Source organism: Lepeophtheirus salmonis, chromosome 5, assembly GCF_016086655.4.
Source record: "Lepeophtheirus salmonis chromosome 5, UVic_Lsal_1.4, whole genome shotgun sequence".
Classification (NCBI taxonomy): Eukaryota; Metazoa; Arthropoda; class Copepoda; order Siphonostomatoida; family Caligidae; genus Lepeophtheirus; species Lepeophtheirus salmonis.
Window position 1 is genome coordinate 39,452,714 of NC_052135.2, and position 13,200 is coordinate 39,465,913.

Below are 13,200 nucleotides of genomic sequence, written 5' to 3' on the forward strand. Positions count from 1 at the left end.
ATGAAATTTAAATCAGCTGTTGCAATGCTATCCTTAACACACATGAATTAGGTATATGAAATATATATTTTTGAAATTTTTTTTCTAAATAAAATAATATTTGTATTTTTTTTTCAATAAAATTAATCTTTTGTGAATAACTGTAGATTTTTGAATTTATTTTTCAAAAATTCAATATTTGAAATTTTTTCTAAATTTATTTTCCATAAAGTTTATTTTTCTTACTGTTTTATGTAAATAAATATGGATTTTTGAAATTTTTTCCAAAAAATTTAATATTTGAAATTTAATTTTAATAACTGGGAAATTACTACAATGGCAAAACATAAGTTCAAAAGGCCATTTGTCATATTTTTATGAAAAAAACTTATTTATTATTTTTAAATCGTTTTATAACTATATAAAAAAAGATCTGTGAAAGTCACTATATTATGATTTATGAATTTTACAGGCCTGATTTTTTTGACATTTGGCTATAGAAATCTAAATTTTTTTTTCCTTAAAAATATTACAAATGGTTGAAAAATGGTCATTTTAATTTTTATAATGTCAATGTAGTAATTTCTCAGTTTTTCAAGCCCATTTGTGGCGGGTGCACAAGAGCCTTCGCGTACAAGTTTATAGTATTATAATAGGTCTAGTAAAAATATTTAAATTAAATTATTTTTCCAATAGATAGCTTTAGTAATCCGAATCTCGCGTTGTATAAGTCCGATCGGGCTAAGCTTGGTGACATTAGGTTTAAAAAGATAAAACTTCGTATTAAAAGTACTTCTTACACAATTTCATTGTTGCTTGAGTCAATATTTTTTTATTTAGCATCAAAGATCTCATGATTGTCTCCATTGATGTATGCACCGCCGATATGTAAAAACTAAAAGAAACAGAAAATTAATACGGTCACCCTTACAATTTGAAGAATGTTTGGTAGGAGAGCAGATTAACTGTTATACTATTTTATGTCTTCAAAAATTAAATAATAATGATAAAAACTACTGAAAATTATGACCATGTTATGATTGCCAACTAGAAAAGCCGCTCCCGCTTTCTAAGACATGTTTTATACAAATTTAGTCGTCTCCATAGATAAAAATAATACTATAATGGAAGAGGGTGGCTTTTTGTAGTTGCAACCTGAAAATATGTTTTCATTTTCTTAAGCTATTCTCATTATTCTTTCATTCTTGAGGAGATAACATATATGTCGCATAAACTATAAAGGTTAACCACAAATTTGTTTGCTCATACATGACGGAGAATAACGCTGAGGGGTTATAAGTATAAAGCCTTGTTGTAGTCGGAGTAGAATTGAGGATCTACGTCAGAGTAATTCCTGTCTATATAATTTCTACATATGGAGTTGGGTTTGTGTTTATTACTTTGATCTCATAGGTGTTTGCAGTCATGACAGCAATATTGCTCTTCTCCAAAACAATTTTCAGATTGTCAGATTGACCACGTTAATTTTCTGGGGGTTTTCTTTAACATGTCAGTGGATAGTCTTATGTTCATCTGTTCGGCTTATTAATAATTACGAAGTTTTTTAAAATTAATAGCAATTTAAGGGAAATTATTTTGAGAAAAACAAAACATTTGGGGTTTATATCTAATTTGATTGGATCATTAAAAAAGTAGGAGAAAAAGAGCATTTACAAGGAATGATGATGATAATAGTAATATATAAATATGGTGATTGATATTTTTATGGAATTTCTATACTTTCGATAATATTTTAGAGCGCCAAGAGCAACATAAGCAGAAAAATATATATGTTTCTCTATTGGAAAAATATAATATATTTTAAATACGATAGTTTCCTTTTCTTCTCTCTTTATATATCTATGTATGTATACATTCTTTCGGGAAATATGATAAGAAGCGTCTCTTTGACAATACATTATGAGGTGCTATGTATCTATAGTGTATATAATATAATACAAAATGCAAATGTATACTCCTATTCTCTTTTTATGCCAAAAATAGTCTCATGTCTCATTTATGATGTCTTCAATGGAAAAGTAATTTGCTAATAATTTTTGTTTGTCAATATAAAAAGGATATGTGGAGTAACGTAGCTCAATGGAACCGCCCTCGGGAGAAATTATTCTCTTGAACTCAATGCGCGTAGGTTCACGTCTTCGTCCTTCCCAAAGAAGTAAGTATACATTACGTATATGGACTTCAAAGACAATTCCTAGGTCAGATGGAGTAATTCTAATATTATAATACTTACTTATAATTATAGCATATAGTACTAGAAACCTGTAAGTAAAGGCTCAAGTGCCCCCGCTACAAATGGGGTTAAAGAACTGAGAAATTACTACAGCGATATAGCATAAGTTCAAAACGCCATTTGTTATATTTTTATGGAAAAAAAGTAATTTTTAGAAACAAACATGTATTTATATAAAAAAGTCAGAGATGTGAAATTCATAAATCACAGTTTTTATGAATGTATTTACTTTCAATATCAAGCCTATTATAGGTCTCTTTTTTTAGATATACATTCGAGTATTTAAATCTAAATAAAGCTGTTTTTTTTGGATAAAAATATAGAAAATGGTTGACAAATAACCTTATCACCTTGTGCCATGTCATTGTTGTAATTTCTTAGTTGGTCTACCATATTTGTAGAGGGCGCCATTGAGCCTTTGCTTACATGTTTATAGTGGTATATGATTTTTTTTTGTAAGAGTGGGAGGAATAGACGAGAGCAAGACATATGGTATACCTGAATTAAGACCCTTGTTAATATCAGCTGTCTGTTTGATGATTTTGAAGGTAGAAAATGTACTACTTCTATAAAGAGGGGAACTTTCTACATTTAAAATAGCATGAGTGCAAGGTAATTATATTCAAATTCATATATATTAATTTTATTACGTATTTTTAAAACAATTTACATCGAAGATAGGCGATAATTCTTCTTTCAGATGGAGATGTTTACTCACTTACGACTGATTAAATAATGAATAAAAAGGAAGAAAGAGCACACACATTGACTGTTTTTCCTTTTCTATTCGTTATACTTAGCTTTTTCTTTACGCATATCCCATCTTTATTTATACTTATTAGTGCAACTCCTTCTGACCAATTAAAAGAACATTAAAAAAATCTTATATAAAAATCAAGCATAGGAGAAAATCAATATTTTTTTTAACTTAATATATATGTACATACATACAGCCCAATGATTCAGAGGTATATTTGAGAATATGTTTATTATTTTAATTTGAGGGATGAGTTAAGGTCAGCTTTAATACTTGTACTTAATTGCCATTAAGTCCTATAATTGAGTACTTAAACTTAAGTATTTATGTAGCACGAGTACGGATACTTGGTTTGAAAAGTAGAAGTTATGAATACTAAAATACTTACAAGTATTTCGATAGAAAATTATAAAAAGGATTTCAATTATTTCGTTTAAAAAGTTATGAGAATAAATATATATATTTTTATAAATAATTTACCAGGAATTTACTTTTTATAAAAGTAGACTAACTCATAAAATGGGACTGAGACAAAACAATAAGTAAATATATTCTTAATAGTACTTACACTTGTATTTAAATCATTACAAGTAATTACAAATAACTTTAATATCTCTAAAAAAAGTACATTTAAATCTACTTCGCCCCCTCCTTGGTTAATTTCGGTTATTGTTTAGAGCCTTTATTCGATGTAAGAGACTTATATTTGTCCTGATATGGTCCCTTTCAAATAAAGTCCGTCAATTTCTCATTATTTTGTTGGGAATATCAATTTTGGATACTTTAATGTACTTTGATGTATGCCATCTTGGAGGAAATATTAACAATCTAATTTTGTAAAATATTTTTATTTAATTAATATGTAGGAAAATGGTAGGAAAATCATTAAGGGCGTTGTAGAATTTTTTATATTAAATTTACCATATTTATAAAAAAAAAATAAAAGAAAAATTCTTTGAAATAACTTATATTTTTTAAGACATATTTTGAGATAATTTTTTTTAGAAAATAATTTTCCAACTAATTTCATATTTTTTCTTACTGGCTTTTCCATATGAATAGATATGACTGCTTTATATTAGATGCCATGATGGGCCAATCAATAAAAGAGGGAGGACTGCTGATCAAAACTATATTTCTCTAACGTCTAGTTATATGACACATAATATACCCTCATATCAATTAAAATATGTATTTACATGATTATACAATCTTATTTACATTGTGGAGACAATAAATTAATTATTACAATTGCAGGGATCAGATAAATCCACCAATAATCCTACTTTTTAAATTCCTAGTCGATCCCAAATAAAATTAATTCTACAAATCTAGCCATTTCATAGGAAGTTTTAGTGCCTATTACTTTGATTTAATTCAAATATCTTTGTACTTTTCAAGAGTGCTTGGATTTTTACCTGTTTCTAAAGTTTTGCGAAAAAAATATATATACAGTTTTTAATGGTTTTGGTTCTCCTATGTTAAATTAATTATTGTCATTGGCAAAAAGTAACTTTTTTCATGTAATATAAGGAAATTGTATCGAGTATAATAATAATTAAATATTGCGGATTACACATTATCATTAGAACTACAGGGTTCGGAAGCAAAACGTGGACCGAATGACTGATTTTAGAAAAATGTCAATAATTTTGAAAATTTTTTTAACAAAACTTTGAGACACGAATTTTGTGAAAATGTTCACTCAATATGACACCCTCAGTAGCAATCACAGCATCCACACGGCGGCAGAAAGCCTGGCAGTAGTTGATGATGCACTTCTTGGACAAGTTGTTGGAAGCTGACAAGACGTGCTCTCTAGCAGTGCAGTTTGCCGAAATAAAAAAAACCGTATAATATCTGCAGTGCAAAGTTTCCGAAGTAGCTTCCCCATTAGGATTAATCCTTTCCTGGGGAGAAGCTTTGAAGAATGTCATTGACCCAGCCCGTCTCGTCCGTGACGAGGCAAACCAACATTCGGAATTTTTTGACACAGAAAAATGGTATCCCTAGCTCAAACCCCGCTGAAATAGTGGAAGATCTCCGTTTGGATAGGGATACCGAGACAACACTGGAGGTTCCCTGTAAAGAAAACCCCACCGTAATGGAAAAAATGAGATCCTATAACAAAGTAACGCAAGCAGGAATTCCGGAATGGAATCCTTTTTCAATAAAAAACAGAAAACCATCGGAAACTGATGAAGTAAATAACGAAAAAGGGTGGTTCGTATTACCTTTATTCATTTCAAAATTAGGTGAGAATAAAAAAATAGCACCAAGTGATATGACTTTTGATAATGCAGTCCTGCTCTGGACGAAGGTTTTAGGACTGAGCCCAATAGATTTGGACTCGGTCAGTTTACGTCTTCCACACAGACCTCTATTCACTTCCACACGGAGGATAATGAAAGACGAAATATTCTCTAAAACAGCCTTGCCCTGTAATATTGAACTCAAAGATCGAGAGGGAGAAACTTTTACAGCAAATGTAGAATCGAGAGCTCTCATGAAAAATATGAATGAGCCTTTATCATTCGAAATAAGAGTCCCCGAAGTTAGAGGTACAGTTGCAACAGATGTAATTCAACATTGTGTTGGCCTTTTTGCTAAAGTTGAATCAATTGGGAGAGTTAAAAAAAGAGCGGATGAAATACTTGAGGCAAGTAATGCAAAAATTGTTAAAGACTGGTCAGAGGAAATTCGAACTAGAGTGAGCACCTCCACCCCCCACGCTTCAGTAACAGTTTTTGGAAAATTAGAAAATATACCTTCGTATCTACCCATCGATCAACAAATAAGGCCTTTATATTTCCCGGGAAGGAAAAAACAATGTGCAAAGTGCTACAATTTTGGGCACCTTATGAAAGACTGTGTGAATCGTCCCAAGTCACCGTCTGAATATAGGAGATGGCTAGCGCGAAGAATGAAACGCATTTACCCTGACAATACTCCTGTACCTATTACTATCAACCTAGAAGACCTAAAAAAAAATGAAAAACCAAATGTACTGGAAGCGGTGATAAATCCCGCTGAAAATACTCCTGTACCTATTACTATCAACCTAGAAGACCTCAAAAAAATGAAAAACCAAATGTACTGGAAGCGGTGATAAATCCCGCTGGAAAAGAGGATGAAGAAGATCACGTGTCGCCGATTGAAGGGGAATTGAATGTAGAATATAATGAGATTGACAGTCAGCAGAAAATAGAAAAATCAAAAGGAAGCTTTCCCGAGAATCAGAAGGTCGGAGAAGTAGAGAAAGAGAGACCTCAAAATGAAAATGAGATGGCAGAATCAAAAAAAAAAGAAGATCAAGGACTAACTCAGAAAGTGAGGAGTCGAATCATCTAAGATCTAGCACAAAAAAAAAAAAAAAAAAATCGTGAAAATTCAGAGTACTAGAAGCGAATATGAATGGACTGTGTTCCAATCAAAAGAGGATTTCTTTGTTGAAATTCTTGAACTCATTAAATTTTCCCGAGATTGTCTGCCTTTTGGACACTAGAATACGAAAAACTGACGGATGGCATTTTATAAATTCAAAGTATAAAATTTTCTCCTCAAAGGCGATTTTAAAAGATTCAAAGCACCCATCAAGGGGTGTAACAATATTGGTCAGAAATGGTTTAACTGCGAACCACATTTTTAACGACGAAGAAGGAAATATTTTAACAATTGATGTAAGCTTTTCGGGTACAATATACAAGATTTTAGGTGTATATATTCCATCTGGAGAGAAAATTTTTTTAAGACAACTTTAGCAAAGTTTAAATGTAATCCTAAAAGGAGAAGGTCATAATAGCCGGCGACTTCAATGTGGCAGAAAAATCAAAACGAGACTTCACATCAGAATCTGGATTCCCGAACATTTCAGAATTAAAGGTCTGGAAAAAAGAAAACAATTTAACGGATCTTGCAGATGTAACAAAAAACTATAGACCTACCTTTGTCAGAGACTATCGGGGAAAAACATCAAAAAGCAGGATAGATCACATCTACGTATCCGACAAGGTCATGTCAGATCAATTTAAACTGACAAGGCTAAGCTCAAACGGGTTATCGGATCATTTCGTTCTCGAGGCCGTTATTGAAAAGAACATAAAAAATGATAAGCCTACTAGATGGAAACTAAATGAAAAGTTACTCGAAATTGCTGAGGTTGAGGAGGCAATCCACAATGCGATTGATGACATTCAGGAAGATATAAATTCTGGATGGACTGTGGAAGAAGCATTAAGTCTTTTTTACAAGACTGCTAAAAGAATCTTAATTTTTGCTGGTAAGACTGAGGCGAAGAGGAGAAGAGACCGAGAAAAAAATATAATAAAATTATTAGAAGAAAAGGAAGACTGTATATTATGTGAAGAATTAGAAACGTTAATAAATTATAAAATGCAAGGGGCACGTACTAGATCCCGTACTTTAAATGAAAATATAAATTCAAGAAATTTAAGTCTATTAAAAAACATGGAAAAAACAAATCGAGTTGATATACTCAGTGTCATTGAGACTGAACATACAAAAAAATGCACCACAGACCAGAAGATTAAATTTATTCAGAACTATTATCAACGCCTATATACTGCCAGGAAAGAGCTTAGGACTGGGAGAAAAATCGTAAAAGAAAATGATCTGTCTGAAAAAGAGCAGGGGGATCTGACAAAGAGATTTACTCCATCTGAGATCTGGGAATATATAACTAAAAAACTTAAGGTAAAAAAATCCCCAGGTATAAGCGGATTTACAGCTGAATTTTACAAGCATTTCCCACAATTAACTTTATACCTTGCTGAACTTTTCAACAATGCTTTTTATGGCTCAGGTCTCTCAAACGATCGAAAAAGGGGTTGATAATTTTAATACCAAAAAAGGAAAAGACAAGACAGAGATTAAAAATTGGCGACCAATAACACTACTTGAAACTGAGTATAAAATTTATTCAGGCTGTATTACTGAGAGATTAAAACCGATTTTAAACAAAAAGCTTCCAAAAACTCAATTCGGGTTCCGCCCTGGTCATCAAATGGAAGATGTAACGATGTCATTAAAAACCGTTGTTGGTTGTTCCGAGGCAAAAAGGAGAAGATATTGCCTTGATTCTTCTGGACTTTGAAAAAGCGTTCGATACAGTTGAGCATTCCTTCATTATTGACGAACTAATGAGGATGAATTTCCCTCAAGTCTTTTGTGAGGCTGTGAAAAACTTGACGAATGAAGCGGAGTCAATCATTGATATTAGAAAGAGTCCGACAGTAAGGCTACAGCGGGGTGTGAGACAAGGGGATCCTGTGAGTCCAATGCTTTTTCTTTTAGCCGTTGCTCGCCTACAAAAAATGTTAGATGCCGAGATTAGAGGTGCAAATATTGGAGGGGAAAAAGTGACGAACCTGTTTTTGCAGATGATGGAACTGTCATTCTTAGTGGTTGCAACATTGACTCCCAAGCGTCTAGGCTGGGGGAAGTGTTGGAAATATTCGGAGAAAGATCTGGTTTAAGGGTGAATGCATCTAAAACTCAGATGCTTACAAATATGACAACGATTCCTCAAAATCTATGTTCCTTTAATTTAGTGGAAGAAGCAACAATCCTGGGAAATACCATCTCTATCAAAAACGATAATGTAAAAAACCTAAAGAAGATAGATAGCATTATTAGCAGATCCATTGATGAAATTTTAAAACATAGACTCACCCTTGTCGAGAGAATAAAATGTTGGAATCAAGTGGTAATTCCAAGAGTAAACCACATCCTTAGATGTACACCATATGATGAGACATTGTGCCATACTTGGAGGAAGAAAGGAATTGATTTCGTTCGGCTCCCAAAAACGGTTGGGACGAGCCGTTTGTTCACTCCCAAGATCCGTGGAGGCTTGGGAATGCTTGACCTAAGATTACAGTGGCAACTCCTTTTATTATCTTGGAGGAGGAGGGCCCCATATGTAGGGTTCCCGTGGAAGAGGGCGATGCTAGAAGCTCAAGGTAAAAAGTATCCGGATGGTTTACAGTGGTCGCCGATGAGAGAAATGAATAGCGTTCCGATTGAATCACGAAGAGCATACTGGCGGGCTATAGGCTTAGGGGCCCCAATCGAAGGAAATGAGCTGATTACCATTTATCTACCTGAAAAAGTGAAGAATAATTTGGGATTAGTCACAGTGGAAGATGTGTTAAGTGCAAGAGGGGTTCATCCTCTATTGGTCATGCTCAAGAATCAACTCCAGCAATACTCATTCTATCCAAAAAGGAAAAGAGACGGGGACCCCTTCAAAGTGGCCACATCGACTATCAGAGACAACATATGTAGGCAAGACCACACTGACAAATTTAGAGAGGCTGCGAGGGAAACCAAAGGAGTACAGGACTTCATCAAGCGTGTTTGGGATCCTATTCTTACACCAAAGCAAATGTACATGAAATATCGCATCTCGTCTCGGGTCTTTTTCACGGAAGGGCTCTTCAATGACGACCGGGCAACCTGCAAGGAATGTGGTAAAAAAAAGACAATATCGCATAACTTCAGGGATTGCAGCGCCCTGAAATATATAATACATGAAGTGAGCCAAGGTGTCGAGTCCAAATTGGGTAGGAAGCCATCAAACCACGAGCTTCTGTACGGCTTCGAAGGAACCAACAAGGGACTACGTTTGGCATCGAAGGTGATATGCAAGCTACAGACTCTTATCTCTTCGGCGCGGTTCAGAGGTGTCTGCCCTTCTCCAAAAATAGCGGAGGTGGCTCTCGACGAGTTTGAACTAACAATAATAAAGACGGACTTTTAATTCCTTTAATGCGACGAAAATGTGGTGTTTGGGATCGTTGTCTTTTGCTTTGTTTAAAAAAATCTATTGTTTTTAAATTATCATTAGTCCATCACTGTGTTCTTTGATTTCTTTTTTAATAATAGTAATATTGAGAGAGTTTGTTTATATATACATGCTACCTATTAGTGGATGATATTTCTATTTATCGATAGTATTTACTTGTAAAGCCGGTGCTTTGGAGGGAGAGGAAAGAGAAAAAAAGATGTGGCACTCGTGTTGTTGTTGTTGTTGTTTTTTGTTATAATAGGAAATATTCGTTTAGTGGGGCAAACTATATACTATAACTATATACTTGTAATAATTTTAATGTGTGAAATAAAGATATGTGCATAGGAAGGAAAAAAAAAAAAAAAAAAAAAAAAAAAAATAAATAAATTAATTAATTATTACAATTGCAGGGATCAGATAAATCCACCAATAATCCTACTTTTTAAATTCCTAGTCGATCCCAAATAAAATTAATTCTACAAATCTAGCCATTTCATAGGAAGTTTTAGTGCCTATTACTTTGATTTAATTCAAATATCTTTGTACTTTTCAAGAGTACTTGGATTTTTACCTGTTTCTAAAGTTTTGCGAAAAAATATATATACAGTTTTTAATGGTTTTGGTTCTCCTATGTTAAATTAATTATTGTCATTGGCAAAAAGTAACTTTTTTCATGTAATATAAGGAAATTGTATCGAGTATAATAATAATTAAATATTGCGGATTACACATTATCATTAGAACTACAGGGTTCGGAAGCAAAACGTGGACCGAATGACTGATTTTAGAAAAATGTCAATAATTTTGAAATTTTTTTAACAAAACTTTGAGACACGAATTTTGTGAAAATGTTCACTCAATATGACACCCTCAGTAGCAATCACAGCATCCACACGGCGGCAGAAAGCCTGGCAGTAGTTGATGATGCACTTCTTGGACAAGTTGTTCCCCTCCTTCACAATGGCGGCCTTCAGGTAGTCCACGTTCGGATGAGATGTTCGATTAGTCTCTCTCTCCAATGTGTTTTACACAGAAAAGTCCAACGGGTTAAAATCCGGCGAAGATGATGGGCACATGCTTGTGCCAAAAATCAGCCATGTTGTTGGCGCAGAACTTCTGGCATTTGGCCTATTTGTGTGAGGTTGTACCATCTTGGGTCCACACATAGTTGACCTCTGGGTAGGTGGTCTTGAACCATGGCAGTATGGTGAACCTCAGCACATAATAGTAGGCTTCCTGGCCGATTTTTCCCCCAGCCTTAAAAAGAAGGGGTGTATCTTCTTGCCGTCAGACACCACGCCCCCCAGGACCATTGTTTGGGCCTTATGTTTTTTACAGAACTCCTCCTTTACTTCCTTTGGTGATCCCCAAGCCCACAGTCGTTCCGACGGTTGTGGACCTGGCCCTCGGTGAAAATCTTCTCGCCAGAGAAAATTTTTACTATGGATCCACGCACAAACTTTCTTGCACCTCTACAATCTCCTTTCTTTCAGAGTGTCCTTCAACAGGTAGCGTGGGATCTTTGTGTAAGAGGACAACCCCAAGTCCTCCTACACAGCACTCCTGATTGTCCGCTAGTACACGTCTAACTTGTTAGAGAGGCGATTCATGGATTTTGTGAGGTCCTCCTTGATCTTCTTCTTCATGTCCACCAGAAACTCTAAATCCCTTTTGAAGTTGTGTCCCCACTTCCTTCTTTCCTTGTGAGGTATTTTCCATCCTTTTTCATGTATGGAGCACTTGACAATGCCAATAATCTCTGCCACCTCAATTTTGGCATCCAGAAGATCTGAGATCCTCTGCCGTTTTGCTTCTTGCTCACTCATGATGAAAGATTTGAGAAATGTTTATGATTGTTTACAGGAGATGCAGGGAAAAATTACAAACCCTTTCTATTTTAATTATATAATTAGCATTTATTAATAGTGCACGTTTTGCTTCCGAACCTTGTATATACACGGGGGCATGTATTCGTAAAGAAGCATAATGAACAACTGACCTGGTAGAATGACATTACCACCGGATTTAATCTCTATTAGTATGTTATTATATTAAAACAGGTTTGTAGGATATGAGATGAGATCAGATAAGATTGAAAACGTTTACAATAACTACCCGTTATTTTACACTTTCAGACCCACAAGGAATTGAAAAGAATATCAAAGATGATTGCTGTCAATTGATCAATGATCTTTTTGATCATATTATAACTAATTCGAAATAATTTTAACAATAACTTCAATAACTAATGTTGCCAGAATTAGAGTGGACAGCAGTGTCCAAACGAATATAAATTGTCTGAACTTTTACATTTTTTATCAAAAAAAAGCACACTTTTCAACAATTATTCCATATACTAGACAAATATTAAATAAGCAACAAATATAATATTTTAAAATATCTCAGATATCATGAAAAATAATGTGATGATGAATGAATCAAAATATGGGACACCAGTGTCCTTTTAATACGAAAGAGTGAAGATATTTGTGTCTTTTTTATAATAAAGGGCAAAAATTTTACCAGAAATAATTCAAAACAAGTTTCGATAGTCCCAGATGTCTTTTGATGGTAGTTTCAACTAGTAAAGAGGACACTTACGTGATATAATTTAACTATTTCATACCTACAATAGAATGGGAATAACAAACTTTGAACACATGACACTCAAGTTTCTCCCCTATTTATGCCGAGATTGTCCTACCTTGACTGTCGGTGAGCCTAGAGACTAAGTGAGGAAGTAGTCTAGTTTGTTGTTCAATCAGAAAGAGAACAGACAAGCGTTTCGAGCGATTGCGAGAGTAAGAAATCAGGCTGCCAATGAAAAGGTCCCAATAAAGTTCTTACCTTTAAATAAAGAGACCAATATCTCAAGTTCTACCTCAAAAGTAAGAGGACAGGGTTGGACGTGACGCTGTCGGATTACAAATCCGTGGATGAAACACCAACTTCAACTCAAGCACCTGTGCAAATAAAATGTAAAAACGAAACCTCCACGATTTATATCGTTATAATCACTATCTTCGAATACAGGAAGTCTACAAGCTCCTAGAGTTATGTTATAATGAGCATGTCTCTAGCATGGCTGGCTGAACTCTTCAAGAATGTATATACATGTTTTATATAAAAGAGATGAACTTGGTTATGGGGAAGTTTGGTGTTTCTGTTATCCAGAAATGAAGATCCTCGATAATACAGCATGATTTACTATTGGGAAAATGAATGTACGAGAAAGCACTACAACATATGTTAGATTTTGTGGCAATGTCCAATCGTCAAGAACTTCGAGAGTTTTAAAAAACCCTCAACTCTCCACTTATATTTATATCCAAACCAGGTAATTTATTAGAGTAATGTAGGATTACGTGTCTTTTTTACATTTTCCAGGAGTTGAGTTCC

At 34.0% G+C, this 13,200-nt stretch overlaps 1 long non-coding RNA gene across 2 annotated transcripts; it reads left to right on the forward strand.

The window, feature by feature from the left end:
- The first annotated feature begins 1,943 nt into the window (after positions 1 to 1,943).
- LOC139905580 (uncharacterized) lies at positions 1,944 to 3,384 on the forward strand. 2 transcript variants are annotated; one of them, XR_011780455.1, is made up of 3 exons: positions 1,944 to 2,155; positions 2,694 to 2,845; positions 2,911 to 3,384. It is a non-coding gene; the product is annotated as an uncharacterized lncRNA (long non-coding RNA). The 2 variants fall into 2 exon arrangements; XR_011780454.1 differs by having other exon boundaries at positions 2,915 to 3,384.
- The last annotated feature ends 9,816 nt before the right edge of the window (positions 3,385 to 13,200 follow it).